Source organism: Bactrocera oleae, chromosome 3 (genome assembly GCF_042242935.1).
Source record: "Bactrocera oleae isolate idBacOlea1 chromosome 3, idBacOlea1, whole genome shotgun sequence".
Lineage (NCBI taxonomy): Eukaryota > Metazoa > Arthropoda > Insecta > Diptera > Tephritidae > Bactrocera > Bactrocera oleae.
Window position 1 is genome coordinate 66,767,206 of NC_091537.1, and position 18,725 is coordinate 66,785,930.

General features: G+C 31.2%; 1 protein-coding gene across 6 annotated transcripts in view; it reads right to left on the reverse strand.

The window, feature by feature from the left end:
- The window catches only part of LOC106614858 (beta-1,4-glucuronyltransferase 1), a 270,214-nt gene that overhangs the window by 54,892 nt on the left and 196,597 nt on the right, over positions 1-18,725 (reverse strand). The window contains exon 5 of one of the 6 annotated variants that reach the window (XM_036371024.2): positions 7,263-7,382. The exons of the other annotated variants lie outside the window; for them this stretch is intronic. The gene's annotated coding sequence lies outside the window, so the exon portion shown is untranslated. The remainder of the gene's footprint in view (positions 1-7,262; positions 7,383-18,725) is intronic. 6 annotated transcript variants of the gene reach the window in all.

Here is an 18,725-nt window from a genome sequence, read left to right on the forward strand (position 1 = left end):
AATATTTTGGGAGTACACAGTTATCAATATTTCACATCTGTCAATATGATATTCATACAAACAAGTGTGAAAGGATATTCGAAAATTTTAGTATATTTATGTTGATTATATGGGTGTAAAGAAAATATTATCAGTTATTTTGGTGGAATGACACACCTTTCGATGGTAAATCGTGTTTTATTGTTGGTGTTATATTCTTGATGTTGAGTATTTTATTGGATCTCATTGCAGTACCTGTAACGTAATTAATCATTTATATAAATGAAATGTACATATAACTTATCAATTAAAATTCATAACTCATATAAGTTATAATTCATAGTTCAAAAATCATAATACATAATTTAAAGTCCATAACTCATAATTCATAAATCAAAATTCATCATTCTTTATTTGTAATACATAATTCATAAATCAAAATTCATCATTTATAATTTATACATCATCCATATATATCATAATACATAATTCATAATTCACAATTCATAATTTATAATTTATAATTCATAATTCATAACTGACAATTCGTAATTTATAATTTATCATTCGTAATTCATAATTCATAATTCATAATTTTTAATTCATAATGTTCAATTTGGAATTTATAACTCAGATTTCTTAATTCATTTTAATTCGGAATTAAATATGTAATTGCTAGTCCAACATGCAAGGCATTCTGATTTTTGAAAATTTATATTTGAATCCCAAAAACGGAATTAATAAGTTTATTTAAAAATTCATAATTCATAGATCATGATTTACACTTCGAACTTCATAAATCTCAATTAGGAAGTTGAAATTTATAACTTATAATTCTTAGAATATAATAAAAATTTTATAAGTCAAAATATTTAATACATTGTTCAAAATTTATAATCCAAAAGTCATTACTCACAATTCATAACTCATATTTTATATTACTAATTCATTATTGAGCAAGTTGAGCTAATTCGTAATCAGATCTGCGAATTTTCTAATTTAAACATCTGCAATTAAAAAGTAGATTCTCAATTTTAATTCCAATTTTGGAGTTAAAATTAAATTTTAAAATTCACGCAAAATAAAGTTTAAAAATTTTAAATTTAATTTCAAGTCCAAGATGCTTGGGATTCTGATTTCTGAAAATTTATCTTTTAATCCCAAAATGAAATCAAAATTGAGATACATTTTTAAATTTAAAAATATATGTAAGTGACAATAAATTATTGAATGAAAATTGTTTTATTTTTCAATCGGTATTCGGGATTACAAATTTTAAAATTTGTTTTAGTTAAGATTTGCGAGAAAATCTTTATAATTGATTAATTCAAAATTTATTACAAATTTTTTTGTGAAGCATTATTTGCGACCTTTCACTTATTGTAAAAATTAAAAGTTTTAAGGGGCGATTCGGACTTAAAAGTACTTTTGAAGAAAATACTTTGTAATTAAGGCCTAGGCATAATACAATTATGAAAAACTTTTTAAGTATTTATGTCTAACTATGTAGAAGCTGGCCCAAAAATGGGACCTTCTTAGGTACATCATGTAGCACCTAAAATTTACTCAACAAACAATTCGCCATAAAACATATCTACAACGTTGAGGTCATTACTGCTTTCGTACAAATTGACTTAACCACAAACAAATAAAGAGCGGATGAAACTATAAACATAGATATGTATATGTAACTATGCGTGTGTGTGTGTGGCATAACAAATTGTTAACAATTTATGTTTGTTGTTATATTTAATTGTGGTTTGGCAGGAGTACGACAGCTGTGGTCAAATGAAAAAGGAAGTAGTACTTATATACATATAGGCATATAGGGAAACATAGCTAGATATATAAACAGTAAAGTATATGCTGTCATAATATATTATAATATACATATCTTTCTGTATATATTTTATGTTTGCTTGAGTCTGTGTTGCATTTAAATAAATTATATATGCTTGTGTTCAAGCGCCCGCACATGTTACAACGGTTAAATGATGCAAAAAAGTCAAATGTGTTAATTCAGCTGTAAACTACGACACCGAGCGCTCGCAATGCGTGTGTGTGAATTTAGTTATGGACGTGATATGTGTGTTTTGGTTGCGTATACGCCTGACTGAGTGCTTCATTGCAGCAAGTAACTTGGTGATCTTAGCGTTTGTGGATAAACATGCAGCGTCAGCATTTTAGAAAATAAATTTTTTTTTTACTTATATATACATATATTTAGGTTTAATAATATTTGCTGTCTGCCAAGTTTCATCACCATATATGGTGGTTACACAGACTGTTCTATGTTATCTTAAGAGCAAAACTGTTATATTTACGCCGCAACTCGCAACAAATAGAGTTAAGATAGATAAAGTATTAATATAACTTAATAAAGAAAATATTTTATATACTAGAATCAACAGAAAAACAAAAATATAGTTGCCAAATTTCTGGAACAACCAAAACTATTAAAATATATTATATATATAAATATAAATACATTAAATCGTATTAAAATAACTTCTTAAAAAAATACTTTTTGTACTAAGAACAATAAAGTTGCCATATTTCTGGAATAATTTTTAGTCGAGCAATACTGTTATAAAAATTATATACATAATTATATGTATCGACATTAAAGTAATAAAAAAACTTGCTAAAGAAAATATTATATTAGGTCAAGTAAAAGGTTCGTTAGGTTTTTTATTGATTTTTCAAAAGATGATAACTTTGTGTACATTTGTCCGATTTAAGTCGCCGTTTTGTTTGCAAGCTTGTTGCCAACTTTATTATATCCCTCTTGTAGAAGGCTGCGTCCCTATTGGCAAAAAATTCGGAGAGCCAATTTTCACAGGCCTCTCTTGAGGCCAACTTCTCACCATTAAGCGCGTTCGCCATGGAAAGGAAAAGATGGTAATCATTTGCTGCCAGGTCCGGACTATAAGGTGGGTGCATCGGGACCTCCCATCCGAGCTACTGAGTCTATCAAACGAAAAAGTGCGAATAAACACGTTTTCAGCGCCGTATAGTATGACATGATGCAAAACGTAACACTAGTACTATGGACAATAACGCCATCTCTTAGATAAAAACGGAACGAGCTTTTTACTTTTGAAAAACCAAAGTTGCCATCTTTTAAGTATACAAAAAAAAATTATTTTTGATGGTAAACCAAAATGATGTTATAAGTATAATAATAATTAAATGTATTTTTAATAGTTGACCTATGAATTTATATTGTAAAATTTCTAAAACTAGGGTTGGCAGCAGAAATTAAACAATCTAATATTAATAATAAATAGAACAAATAGAGGAAAGTGGAAAATTTTAAAGGTCAGAAAAGTTTCAAAAATGTTTATGATTAAATAAAAATTATGTTTATAAGATTAAGTAATTAAAATATATATTACAAATGTAAATAAAATATTTCTTCAGACTAGAACAAACTAAAAAGAATGATAAGAATGCTATATACAAAAATTATTTTAAAATTTTTAGTTCCTATTAATATTAATATAATATAAATATTTTTAAAGCCGAATACCGGATCGAAAATAAAAAATAATTTTGGTCCGAAGTTTAAAATTAAAGTAAGCCAAAATCACAAAATTCGCATTAATAATAATAATAATTGCATAGCTTCTATCGCGGGCTTTGAGCGTGGGGACTGAATCAAGAAATTCCGTAACGGAAATAAACCTAACACGATCACATAGTATGCGCAAAATGTTTGCATACTTGTAGGCGTATTTTCGCATGTCTCAAGCGTAACAAATCAATTAAAGTGCAGGTGATTAAAAATAATAATATTTAAATACAACTTTTTTAATGCCAAATAAAAATATAGAATTTAATAAAAATTTAATTAATAAAAAATAAATTATTCAATATTCGGAGGCATAATATGATAAAATTAATTATTACATTATTATTATTATTTAATAAATATATTACATTATTATTATTTTGGTAAATAGCTAGCCCACCTTTTGGAATAGCATCTTATTTGATTTTAACAATACAATTTGATATTAGGTATTTCAATTATTATCAATGGTAATCAATTTACACTTTTCTGGCTGGCGATTTCAACATCAACTTCGCTGATAAAATATCAGAGCAGTTGACAACTTTTCTTCGAAAAAATTGAATTTGAGAATGTATAATGATCCACAAGAATCCACAACAAAATATGTGACCACCATTGTCGCGGTATTTTTCAGATATTTAGACGATATCAAGTCTCAAGCTTATGTTTCTTATTTCAGTTACCATAAACATATAGTTTCAATGATAAAAATTCCTGAATAACCTACATGTATTGTAAGATAATAAAAATATTTTAAACAATATTAACTTCTCATTTATTCAATAAAAGAAAAAAATTGTTTTCTTATCGATCACCACGCTCAAAAAGCGTAACTTGAATTAATATAAGATGATAATATACCATGATAATATTTAAGTTTAATAAATTTTTTCAAAAATGCTTTCAAAGAAGTAGTAATTAAGAACAATTGTGATATAATTAAGTAAGGAAAGAATAAGTTCGTGCATAACCGAACATTTTATACTAATGCATCTTGCAAGGATTAAAGCCGGAGAAAAACCCTCAGTTGTTGGCAATATTAAAAAATGTAGCGAAAGGGTTCAACTTCAATATTCAACAAAATCGTAATGGATTATAATCAAATCATATTATAATATTAACTTATTTTGGTAATAGACTTCCCCTATATTTTATTTCGCATCAGCTAAAATTATATTATATTATATTAAAAACATCTTTAAATGAGATACATGTCAGGTCAACTCAACCGAAGAGGCCAAATTTACTAAATATTAATTGAGTTGATATGGAAAACGTCAACCATAAGATCAGAATTGATTAAACTAAGGATATGAAGTTCAGAAACATTCTATTCTAATTAAGCGCTAAACCACATAGTTTTTAAGAAAACTGACCGGTTTAATGTCAGGGGGAAAGGCGGAAATCATTATATGTGGTATATTGTTGACAGAGAAAGGGACGGGCTATTTGAATTAATATGGACATTGCTCAAGCATACTTGAGAACATATTTTCAACCAATTTTTTATACTCTCGCAACTTGTTGCTACAGAGTATAATAGTTTTGTTCACCTAACGGTTGTTTGTACCACCTAAAACTAATCGAGTTAGATATAGGGTTATATATATAATATATAAATTATCAGTATGAAGAGACGAGTTGAAATACGGGTGACTGTCTGTCCGTCCGTCCATCTGTCCGACCGTCTGTGTGTAATCGGACCACTGCCACGCCCACAAAACGCTATTAATCGAAAACAAATAAATTGCCATAACTAAGCTCCGCAATAAGATACAAGACTGTTATTTGGTATACAGAATCACAATAGGGAGGGGCATCTGCAGTTTAAATTTTTTAAAGTGAGCGTGGCCGCCCCCTAATAAGTTTAATGTGCATATCTCCTATACCACTCAAGCATGAATAATACGTTTAAAGTATGCCACCTTGTGACCAAAAATTATCTAAATTGAACCAAAACTGTTCAAGCCCTGGTACTTAATATATATTAAGTTAAGTTTGCCACGAAGTAAACGTCGGAGGCCCTATAAAATATATACGTAAATGATCAGCAGGATGAGCTGAGTTGATTTACCCATGTCCGTCTGTCTGTATATATACGAAAAAGTCCATCAGTTTTTAAGCTATCGATCTGAAATTTTGCACTTGTCCTTTCCTCACTAAGAAACTGCTCATTTGTGGGAACGGCGGATACCGGACCACTATAGCATATAGCTGCCATACGAACTGAACAATTGGAATCAAGTACTTGTATGGGAAACCTTTAGATTTTTATTGAGATAACCACATATTGGCGGATATATGCGGTATAAGGCATTAGGAAGTTCAGAAATCTCCACATAATTGATACCAAGGGGCTTGAACAGTCTTGGTTCGATTTAAAGAATTTTTAGTCGTAAGTTGGCACACTTCAAAGGCACTATTTGTGCTAAGTTTTATCTCTTTAGATTAATTGGTTCTTTACTTGTATATTGGAATGTAAAAATATATAGAATTTCATATTTTATTATAAGGGAAGTAGACGTGGTTGTAGTCTGATTTCCTCCATTTTCGCACTGTAATATAGAAAAATTAGAAGAATGTACGAAATTTGGTTGAAGTCGGTGTAGCAAGTCCCGAGATATGTCATTTCACCTAAAATTGTGCAGTGTCACGCACAGCGTCCAATTTTGAGACCTCCTCCTATAAAGCTTCCTAGTAACATTTTGGTTTTAAAAATTTTCAAACCGCAAGTGCCCTTCTCTAATGTGATTCATTGTGCCAAATTCGATTTCTGTATTTTAATTTACTGCTTAGTTATGGCACTTTATATAACAATACGTTTTCGACTATTGGCGTTTTGTGGGCGTGGCAGTGGTCCGTTTACGCCCATCTACGACCTCGTCCTTATCCGACATATGGAGTACCTACTATCAGTTTATATAACTGCCTATATTATTTTTTATTTAACAATTTTTGCAAACTTAGAAATTTCTAAGAGTACTTACGTTTAATATAGTACATTTAGTATCGCTTACCTGCAAAGAAAAAATAAAAAAACTTTATAAAATGTGTCTAAAATATAACAATATCAAAAATTTATTAAAAATTAATAAATAATATTGTATTGTAATATGTAAAAGTCTACCTAAACCAATGATACTTTCCTAGTTCTTTTCGCCACTTCTCTGCTGACTACTTTTGTGGCTATACGCTCTTCATCTAAAATATTCTTTTAATGTTTAAAATGCAACAACAAAGTTCCGAGTTGAATTAAATACAAAAACGTATGTGGGTAACTGTGGTGGTATAAATCGTTTGTAATTCTTCTTCTATTTGATATTGCTAATTTATTTAATTTATATGAGTTGATCGCTTAGTAGTTGATACAAAAACTAATAAATATGCGAAAAATATTAAAAATATTTTCAACCAAAAAAAGGAAAAAAAACCTCATATATATATAAAGTTACGGTATCAAATATATATTTTTTTATAAAATATAGTATATTCTAAAACAATTATATAATTATATAATATTATACGCTAAATTCAAGATATTTTATTTAATACTACCCTAGAAGATGGTTGCCAACATTTCGAATATATCAAGTATTTTAAAGCAATTTTTAATTATCATAATTTTCCAAATATTTCCCTTTTTTTTCTTTCCAAATTTCTAAGCAGAAACTACATAATTTTTTATTAAATATAAAAAAAGACTGACTTGGTTTCTTTTTATTCTGAAGTAAATAGTTTGTAACTGGTTCACCGTTCGTGCTATAACTGATAGTAATTGTACCGTAAGCCAATCGCATCAAAGAAGCAATCTCTGCGTTCAATAATACTAAGCAATGATGAAAGCAAACGATACTTTATATTTACTACAGTATACAATATAATTTTGAGCTACTATAGTATACGCAGATATAAATTGAAATGAGTAATACTCGTTACAAACTTTCATAACAAGTGATTAAGTGCTATGTACATGCCTCACACGAACTTGATGTTTCGCATTCTGTTCTGCTTATGTTGCTTGCGCAAAGTCGTCATTGTTTTTGGCAGCGTATTGCAGTACCACATATCCCTTTGCTTAGGTTGCTGTTAAATTTCAATAATTATATTTTTAATTAAAAAAAAATCAACGGCAAAGTCGAATATCCATGACACCAAGGTAATGTATTTGGTTAGATCAGAAGGAATGTGCTGTATTATGAACTTCTAAAACTGGGTGGGGAACACTACCGACAACAACTCATCTAATTGAAGCGAACGATTGCCGGAAAATGCACTGATTTTTTGACTAGACAGTGGCAATAATTTTTGTTCATGAAAACGGTCGATCGCATATTCCAAGATCGGTTCAAAACTATTTGGAAAACAGCGGACGGGGAGGTTTGTTTCACCCGCCTGAAACGTCAGACCTTGCCCCTTTTGACTACCATCTTGTTCGGTTGGAAGCATGTCCCCACTGGAATACGGTTTACATCACAGCAGGGTATCAAAAGTTGGCTTGGCTCATTCTTGGTTACTAAGCTGGCGAAGCCACAAATGTTATAGCTTCAAATGGTCTAATCTAAATAATACTATTGTACACGTTTATCTTAGGTAAACGTTAAAAAAAAAATCGCACGAGTATAGTTATAGATACCACATTAAAATCCGATTGAAAAATTACTCACCCTCCCTCTATATATGGTAAGTATTATACAATTCGTAAGAAATTTTCTGATAGTGGGTTTTTGCCAACATAGCGTTGAGGAGCACGTGTAAATTGATAACAAAGCGAAGACTGATTAAAAAAGTTGGAAAGCTCTTTATGAATAATCAAATGAATAAGAAAAGTACTTCTATTAAGAAGGAGTACTTCGCTCAAGAGTACACAAGTTAGGTTAGATTAGTTCGTAGGCTTGATCAAAAATCGGTGAATCTCACTTGGACAAATATTCGTCCTTTGTGTTACTCATAAACTTCTTAAAGTGGATCAACAGAACTTCACAGATCGACGAAGCTAGACGATAAGTTAAAAATTTAAAATTTTCTCGTTTATAAAACTGACATATTTGCACTTATGATACTTTCACTTAAAACAAATATTTATTAGAAGTTTTCTCATATGTGGATACAATATTTATTTACTTTTATATGCGAAAATATTATACGGAATATTTTTTAAATAAGTATATCTTAAATAAGAATATTGTACATATTCCAAATGATATTTATAGACCTTCTATGAACTTGCACTCTTTTAAAGGCACTGTTTTAAAATTTCTTACATATCAATAAAACATATTTTATTACATAAAGAGCACACATTTTTTTGAGTTAATTATTAATATATTATATTGACAAATAATTGTGTATTATATAGTTTTTATTATAAGTTGATTTTATTTTATTACGAATATTAGTACGAACAGTTAACCACAACTTCCGCGCTCACACTGCAAACTGAGGATCAGCGCTGCTGAGTTGATTAGTCACTCAGAAATCTGTTGAATAATCGGAAGTTGAGGTAGACTAGCGCGTAGTAAGATAAGACACATACATATGTTTAGTGCGATAGTGATAAGGTAAGAAGCTCGATAAATTATCATACTAAATGTTGTGTTGGACAATCAAAAAAGTTGAATACTCAAGAGGCAAAAAAACCAGAAACAAGAAAAAACGTTAAATTCGTTTGCACCGAAGCTTTAATATCCTTCACAAAATATTGAAGTGAAGATATCTCGTCAAATGAAAAATGTTTCCATAAATGCATTTTATTCCGATCTCTCAGTTTGTATAGCAGCTATATGCTTTAGTGAAATCGACCTTTGCCTTAGAAAATAACCCATGCCAAATTTCTTTAAGATAACTTGCTAAATGGAAAAGCTTTCCATACAAACACTTTTTTCCGATCGTTCAGCTATATGCTATAGTGATCCGATGTTGTATACAAACATACAGATGGACCTAGCTAAATCTACTCAGCTCGTTACGAAACTGAAGATCATTTATATATATATATATAAATACATGCACATTACAGTTTCCTTCTTGCTGTTAGAAACTTCATGGCAAACTTAACAGGGTATTCTGGGTATAAAAAATTATAATATAGTATCTCATAGACTTGCACTACATATATAACTTAACCATAAATATTTGATATTTTTGAATGTTTTTCGTGTTTATCTCCATTTTTAACTCTAAAAATTACTGTCAATAAATACAAAAAAAACACGACAAGGTATGAATTTGAGTATATCGCCTTATGGTATAGCATAGCGATTACAATTCAGACAAGATATGATTGATTGTTTGCTTTGTATGAGGTCTAGATAAGAATTAGAAATATCAACATCAACAAAATTTAAAATAAAGCTGACGATACTTCCGAAACATCGATATTGTAAAATAGCTGAAGAGAGCTGGATAAGAAATATGTGTGCAAAAGTTTCTTTGTATCGCAAACATTTTGGAGAGAGAAGAAATAAACATGCAACTGGTATAAATAGCTTGGCATAATCAAATATCACTCTAAATTAAATAAATTAAATAGTCTTGTTATTAAAGGAAAATTGAATAGAGCTAGATGGGAAATATATGTACACAAGCTGTCTTTGTTTTACCAAAACCTTGGATGAAACGAACAGACAATTGGTATAAATAGCATACACTCACACATTAAATATATCAAATTAGTATCGATATATACCTTATGAGATCTTTTCCAAACATTATTTGATAAAAGATGAACAGTAATCACGCCCAATTACAATTACATATAAATCACACAGGAATTTCTTTTCCATATCACCCTGAATAGGGAATGGCGGGACGACAGGGTTAGAACAGACGGCGTCAAATGTTAAAAATCTATATATCAAAAATGTTTTATTAAAAATTTATACCCATGAAAGAACCAATGTTGTGATGTGGAGCAAGTTTATTTCAAAAAATGCCTCTGAAGATGATATTTGTATTGATTGATGGTCGAGAATGTTTCTGTTCGATTCTGTTCTGAGCGCAATTAAATCCTTATAAAAGAAAATGAGTGAGCGCAAAAAAAAATGTTGGATCTTCAAAATCTCGTTTGAACCCAACCATACCGTGTCATAAAATAAAAAATTAAAATGAAATCTCACTGATTCTTCGAATACGTTTCTGAGTACAACCAACACTTGGAATATCATAAAACCAAGATGGTTGGTAGTCGTAGAAGGTTGGAAAGCTCTGCCAAGTCTTATCAAATTGCCTAACAAAAATAATAAATAAGTTGAAATTAATAGCATTTAAATGCAATCCAACAGCGGAGTAATCAGCTGTCTACACATTATATAATATATAACTAACAATCTTTCACTGATTAAAAATGCTTGGCTAAATGTGTGGATTCAGCTGTAAGCTATGACTCGGAGACCATTGATGTATGTGAGTATGTACGTGACATCTGAGATTTGGTTGCGTATACGCCCCGGCTGTATGAGTTGATGGAGAAAACAACTTCCTGATCTTAGCGCTTGTAAGTATGTAGGGCAGAGTAAGCTTTTTAAAAAGAAATTTTCTTTTCCACCAAGTAAAAATGCTTAAATTAGATAGTTTACTTATTTCGGTTTCTTAGCATATATTTAAGCGCTATGTTTGGGTAAAACCGAAAACCTTGAGTGCTATAAGGAAATTCGGTAATTATTTTGAATTATACGCATTTAATTTACTTTATATACTTTTACTGTCACGTCTAATTCAAGTCAATGAAGAAATTGTTTGCTGTCACACCATTTCTGACAGTCGGAAAATGATTGAGAACTGATGGAGTGCATAAGAAAGCTATTAATGTCCAAATTACAGCTTACATATATGTAAGAATTACTAAAAGCTAATATGTCATAAAATTATTTTATTACTTTGATTGATGGCAGACTTTTTGTTACATATGCTTCCTCAAACTAAATTATGTTAAATATATTAGCTGTGATAACTGTAGTTAAAGTAATTGTCTGGATTTTTTAAAAAACAAGAACAGGTGGAGGTGTCCTTGACTGCTTAGTTCTGCAATCTTCCACTAACAAAATAAATTCAACCAAATTCAAGATATTTTTGATACCATACTTTAAGCATGCTTTATATTATTTTGGAAAATTAAATGTTAGAATTATTTTATCCTGTTTTATTCATGAAATTTGTTTTAATTGAGTAAATAAGCTGTACTGAAGTGAACTATATTAATACATGGCCTATATTTAGGAACTTTACTACATAAGTAAAACACTTTAATTGCATCGAACTAGCGCACCAACCCATGATTACATTTTGTACCACCAAAACTTGTAATTTCACTTGCAATTTCTCTCAAAAATAACTCATGCGCACTTATCGATTAATCGTTATATAAATGTATATATTGATGCCTACATTTAGGCAAAAACTATAAAAACCATATTTATCGAGGACACAAATATAATTTATACTAAAATATGTTTTTGGAATTAACTACGTAACATGCATGTATGGTTAAGTTAGGGCAAAATTTAGAAAAAAAGAACACTTTTGAGTGAAAAATTTTCGCCAAAATTAAAAAACAATTAAATATTTAAGTCTTTCTAAAAAGTTTCAGCTACGGCAAATTATCGACTCGCCCTAAGTTACAATACAAAATATCAGAACATTAAAAGACATGGTTGAGTTCAGTAGGAACTAGCGCTATATCGTATACATCAAATGAATGTATCACGTTCTATTTATAAAAGGAATAGCTACTATAACAGAATGTTCAGTATGTTGAGATAAAAAAGCGACAACTTGTCACGGAAATTTTTATTAAAGATTGAAATAATATGTATTAGAACACCGTTTCCGTATTTTGCCTTGATAAGGTAAATTAGGCTCTATTTGTTTTCTGGTGGCTTATTGACTGCTTGTAGAAGAGCGAGTTTTACTAAGTTTATCCGAATTCTTACCAGATTTAAAATTCGGTATTATACTCTATACTTCTCTAAATCTTTTTAACCTATTGTTACAATATATTAAAATTCTGTATTTATTAGCATTTCAGAAACTTAATTGTCTCATAATACATTGTAAACATCTCCTTGCTTTACTCAGTTAACAATTTCAGAAACTTAATTGTCTCAAAATGACTTCAGATAGCTCCGTAATTTACTTAATTCACAATTTTAGAATCGTAAATCATCATGCATTTTACATAGCTCCTTAATTTATTCAATTAACAAGAAACTTTAATCATCAAAATGTATTTCAGACAGGTCTTTATTTTACTGAATTAATAATTTTTGAAACTTAGTTGTCTCAAAATGCATTTCGGATAGCTCCTAAATTTACTCAATTAACAATTTTAACTTTTATTTATTAAAACTAATTGAGTAAACAATGGCTTATAGCCCTTAATTCCAAATAAATTTAATATAAAAAAGCGTAAGTTAATTGTTTCAGTTAATCAGCTGATCCTTCCTATTGCTGAAAAGAGTAACGGAAAATGAAGAGTATTCGTTTATGAAAATATTTTCCAGAGAGCTGTGGGTTCAAAAATTGCCTCGAGCATAAGAAGAGCTTTATAATTCTTTAACAACGGTCTACTAATGATAATTAAACATTTTCTGTTATACTTAGACAAAAGTTGAGTCTTTCAGCCGATTGAAATGGCTTAAGACTTATTGGACTAACTATGGTATTTGTCGGTTAACATCAAAACGAGAGTCAGAAATAAAATAAGAAAATAGTGAATAGCAAATACGGAAAGTGTGACCAACATTGATTCAGGAATTTTTAAAAGCATTAGTCCAAGAAACTCTTAAGACCGGGGACTGACAATTGGCACACACCCACTTGAGATTTGTCTGATAAGTTGACATTGAGAGAAAAGGAGGATGCCTCCGCACTATATCAGGTAGTTAAGGATATTTCGAAACTACTACAACTACTGTATTGACAGGTTTAGAGCTATCAAGAAACCATTAGTCCTTCAAAAGTGAAGTTTTAACTGTTTTTTTGCCATATTTCAATAGCTCTCACTAGATTAAGAAAACAGTAGAAACACGTAAAGTATATTTTAGCTAGAAATACCATTTAAAGGCACTAAATAACACCACTATACGCCTCGACCTACACTGTCCACTAACTGCAATTACCACAACTCCGCAAATAAATACTAACTTACAAAATTAAGTCAAACACGAAAAATGGAGTATATATGTATTTGTGTGCAAGTAAATTGTAGTTAATTTGTCGTTATCGTGACTAACGTAATTAGTTTCTGCTCGGACTGATAGCTGACCATTATGTTAGGCCATTTCATGTTGCCGCTACGCCACTGCTAAACAGACAGTTATACGAGCGCCAGTGTCCATTACCAGAAGAAGCTTTGCTCACTTTACAAGCGTCCAGAGTAAATGACAGACATGCAAATGACAGCCGACACAGGCGACTTAAAAAGTCAGGTCAGGTTTATATAAGTTGTATTCATAGATTTCTCTTTTTGCCCTAGTTTATTTTGGGCCTGTGGTTGGTATGTACGTCTCGGAACAATATTAAATTGTTAATCCACTAAGTAGTACTAAATTATAATGTTACTTGATGGCACTCAAATTGTTAACGCAGTTCAGAAGTGATGCGAATAGGAACTGCTTTGGTTGGTGATGATTATGGATATATAGAATTATGATTTAACTGAGGCGTAAGGATTTAGTATACCATAGACAAAATATAGATAATGTATGATGATTATGTATAAATAGTTGGTTTGTAATGATTTTGAGCAATTAATCTTAGGTCTGTATATCTAAAAGCCCCTATCCAATATTCAAGTTTAAGATACAAAAATTTGCTTTGGGAAAGCTCGAAGAGCTCAAAAGCAGTGAAAAAAGCGAAATTTGAACGTTAACGTATGAAATTAGCGGGAAGTTGCAGGGATGGCCCTTAAGGCCAACCGTTTTCCACATTTCTTAATATGGCTTCAGTGGTATAGGAGATATGCACATTAAACCTATTAGGGGGTGGGACCAAGCCCACTTTAAAAAAAAAATTAAACTGCAGATGCCCCTCCCTAATGTGATCCCGTGTACCAAATAACAGTCTTGTATCTTATTGCGGAGTTTAGTTATGGAAATTTATTTGTTTTTGACTAATGGCGTTTTGTGGGCGTGGCAGTGGTCCGATTGCGCCCATCTGCAACACCAACCGTCTTACGGTATCAAGAAACATGTGTACCAAGTTTCATAAAGATATCTTAATTTTTACTCAAGTTACAGTTTGCACAGACGGACAGACGGATTTCAACTCGTCTCTTCTTCCTGATCATTTATATATATATATAACCCTATATCTAAGTCGATTAGTTTTAGGTGATACAAACAACCGTTAGGTGAACAAAACTATTATACTCTGTAGCAACAGGTTGCGAGAGTATAAAAAGTAAGAAAGGCTTAGTTCGGATGCAACCGAACATTTTATACTCTCGCATATTCAAATGGTATACTCGTTTGAGATTTCTTTATATATTTTAATAATTAGAGCGTTCGTTCTTGTGTTTTGTTGTATACGCTTATAATTTATTTTATATAGAATGAATTACAACTGTTTTGAGGAGAATGAAAAGAAATCGTTTTTGGACAATGAATAACAATTTTCGTTTATTATATCGATATTATTATACATGTTTAGCTAAAATATAATAAATATTAACAACTTTAAAAATTATATTATTATATTAATTTGTATGTAATATTTACAATATCAAACATAAATTTCTACAGAGATTCTTATACATATATCCAAATTATATTTCTTTTCCCTTATACTTATTTAATTTCTATCATATATTTATACAATAATGTCTTATATAATAACAAATTATACATATAATTTAAATTTTCTCAATTAGATTATTTACATATTTTTCTTAAAGTTGTCTTAAAAACTACTGTCAAAATTGCTATACCATTTCTTAGTATATATTTGGAAAAAAAAATGAAGAACTATTGCAATAAGTCTGAAAACTTTAGTTGGAAATAGAGACACAAATACTGTTGTGATAGCTGTGTACTGTTTTAAAAGTAATTGCATTAACATGGGAAGGATCCATGTTTGAAAATGCCCAATCAATTTGTGTACCGGCAGGTGTAGTTGAATTTTCTACACCAAGCAGGGAACTAAAGTTTTTTTCTTGGAACATATTTCCTATTTTATTCCCTGTAGACATTAAACAAATGTTGAAATCTCCAACAATTAGCACATTTTTATTGCATAACTCAGAAGTAAGGACAATTGAATGTCTGACAGAGAAAGCTGAATTTCTGTATAGAACTAGAATATTAATACTGAAAAATTTAAACAAAACCGCTTCTAAAACTTTGCGGCCTGAATAAATTTTCTTTACAGCCTTTGGTTTTATAGATCCAGGACACAGTGACATCCCTGGGAACTGCGTAGCAGATGAACTAGCCAGAACAGGCACCACCCTACAACTAGATCCTGGTAAGGTGGACATAAATATGCCTCTGGCTATGTGTAGATACCTAATCGACAAACATGTCATTAATATAGCCGAGTGTCAGTGGAATCAATCCCTGACCTGCTCAACCAGCAGGCAAACGTGGCAAGAATGGAATATGAACCGCACATGACGACTGTTAAAATTCAAGAGGAATGATATAAGAACTCTCGTAGGAGTACTAACAGGCCACTGTCTAATAGGCAGACATGCAAGTAGACTTGGCGCGCCATATAACGACTATTGTAGAAGCTGTCAGGAAGTAGAAGAGGAGGAGACCATTAAACATCTTCTATGCGATTGCGCAGCACTATATAGGAAAAGAATCGCAACCATCGGTCGTGGGTTTCTTGACGACGTCTCGGAGGTTGCACAGATAAAACTTGTCTCACTGATGAAGTTCATCAGAAGTACGGGGTGGTTCAGAGAGGAGCCAATAGAGTGAGGGGATCACAGTCCCAGTGGTATCACAATGGGCCTCCTAAAGGCCTAAGTGTGTCGAATGACAGCCACTTTACCTACCTACCTACCTACCTTGGTTCTATAGAGCTAGCAATACTATGCTTTGCATACATAATATTATAATGCCCCGTTTATTTCTGTTGCTTGCTTCCGTGCTATCTATCCTCAGCTCGTTAATTGGAATAAATCCTGGTATATCAAAATTTTGTGGGTCGAGTATGAACTACAACTTTATTATATGTGACACCCTGACTTTTATGAATAGTTATTCCTTCAGCCGGAATTGTCAATTAAAATTTATTCATTTCTTTTATATTGAAAAGATTTTAAAACATTTTCAATTGGTGTCCAAAAACTTTCTAGAGGATGAAGCTTTTTTGATCGTGCCATCAAACCAACAGAAGGGAAAAATTTAATCCACAGAATTGTTGGAAAGGAACATTGGAAATCAATATGCATAAGTTGTCCAGCTGACCCATTAACCAAGCCATCACACCTGTTTATATTCATTGTAATCATATATTTAGCGGATGTTTTTAGTGTCAATTCATAGGGCAGTCCTAGCTTCTGTTGGGATTCGACTGAGCTTAAGGGCATTGAAATTATTTGTCTCTTCATTGGACCAAAACAAATGTATGGCATCATCGGAAACTTCTTCGAAATTAATTAGTTTCGAGTTCATTGAGTGATATGTCCTCATTTGTCATAGTACCAGATGCCATATGATTTAATGCAATTGCAAAGACCTGATCCTCCCATTGACTCATTATTTCTGTTAATTTAAAGTATTTAAATAACTCCCACAAAGGGGAAATATTTCAAGTGCTGTATGCATCATTGGAATTAGGAGGGAATATCCACCTATCGATAAGTCTGGAATACAATGAATTGACTGTGTCATTGCTAAGTGAATGTAGGATCATTCCAACTATTCCGAATGCTGCTTTACCCGTAGGTGCGCAAAGAAGAACTTCTAAGGAACTTGGATTGGACCCAGGTGTAGAATTGTAACGATAGTTAAGAGATTGATTTAGTGGAGATATCAAATGATTTTTTCCTACACCTGCATCGCCGCCAATGAACTCATAAATAGGCGATTTGTTTTTAGCTGTTGCGTCAAATGTGTCAAATAGGTTCTTTGCTTAGTATTTAGACTTTGAACTAAGGAAAATAATTTCTCAACTGGAATTAAAGGGGGTAGTTTAATAAGTCTAATATTGTAATCAGATTCAGTGCCATTATCTGTTGAATTTTCACCATGCAAGTCCAGCAAATCTATATTGGAAGTGCCAACACTCTGCACTCATTTTCCACTATAGGTAGTTCATTTTGAGCACCTTCCTCTAAGTCTATTTCAGTATAAAAACTTTCTAGAACATTTTCAAGTTCTCTTTACTCAAAAACATCATATTTTCTTTGATTTTCCTCAATTAGAATACGATGTGTTATGCAAGTCTGCTCATTATCGTTTACAATGAGATCTTGCTGTTCATTCCGCAATGAACAGTAAATTATTACCATTTCGCGGAAATACTCAACTCTGGCCAAATCTGGGTTAAACCTTCTCTACCGAATAATACAAGGTTTGGTTCGTTTCTTAACAAAACCGCTACCGTCTTTAAGAGGCATGACATCCCCGGTTTCTGGTAAATTATCGTCTTTCCTCTCTTCTTCTTCATAATCACTGTCTTGTGCTCTTCTACTAGATTTAACATATTAATACATAGATGCAAAATCAGCTAAGCAAAGAGTTTCTAAATGATCGGATCTTTGAACATAACAGTCTAAAATACCGGCTACTAATATTTCAGTCGAACCTGAAGGAAGGTTCTGAAGTTCTGCTCTAGGTTTCACAATTCAAACACGTTCCTCAAGTCGAGAGGTATTTATAAATATTTCTGCATTACTTGCTTCCGAAAGATGGAGCCCAATGCAGCAATATACTGCTTTTTGTGCAGATATTTCTGTGCCTGATATAAATTTGTGACCTATATGTTTAAGTTTTTGCTTAACAGTATAATTTCCAGCATTTACCTCTGATATAGCTTTATTTAAGAGCCTAGAAATTCCCCTGTTAGACTTGTTAATATAGTTAATTATATATGAATTATATATATTATATTTATTGGATATCCATATTTGCTCTATGGAGTTCCAAAATCAGAAGATTATAAGCGTTTATAAAACGATCCTGTAATTTTCTTTTTACAAAAATTTTGGGTTTTGTTAAAC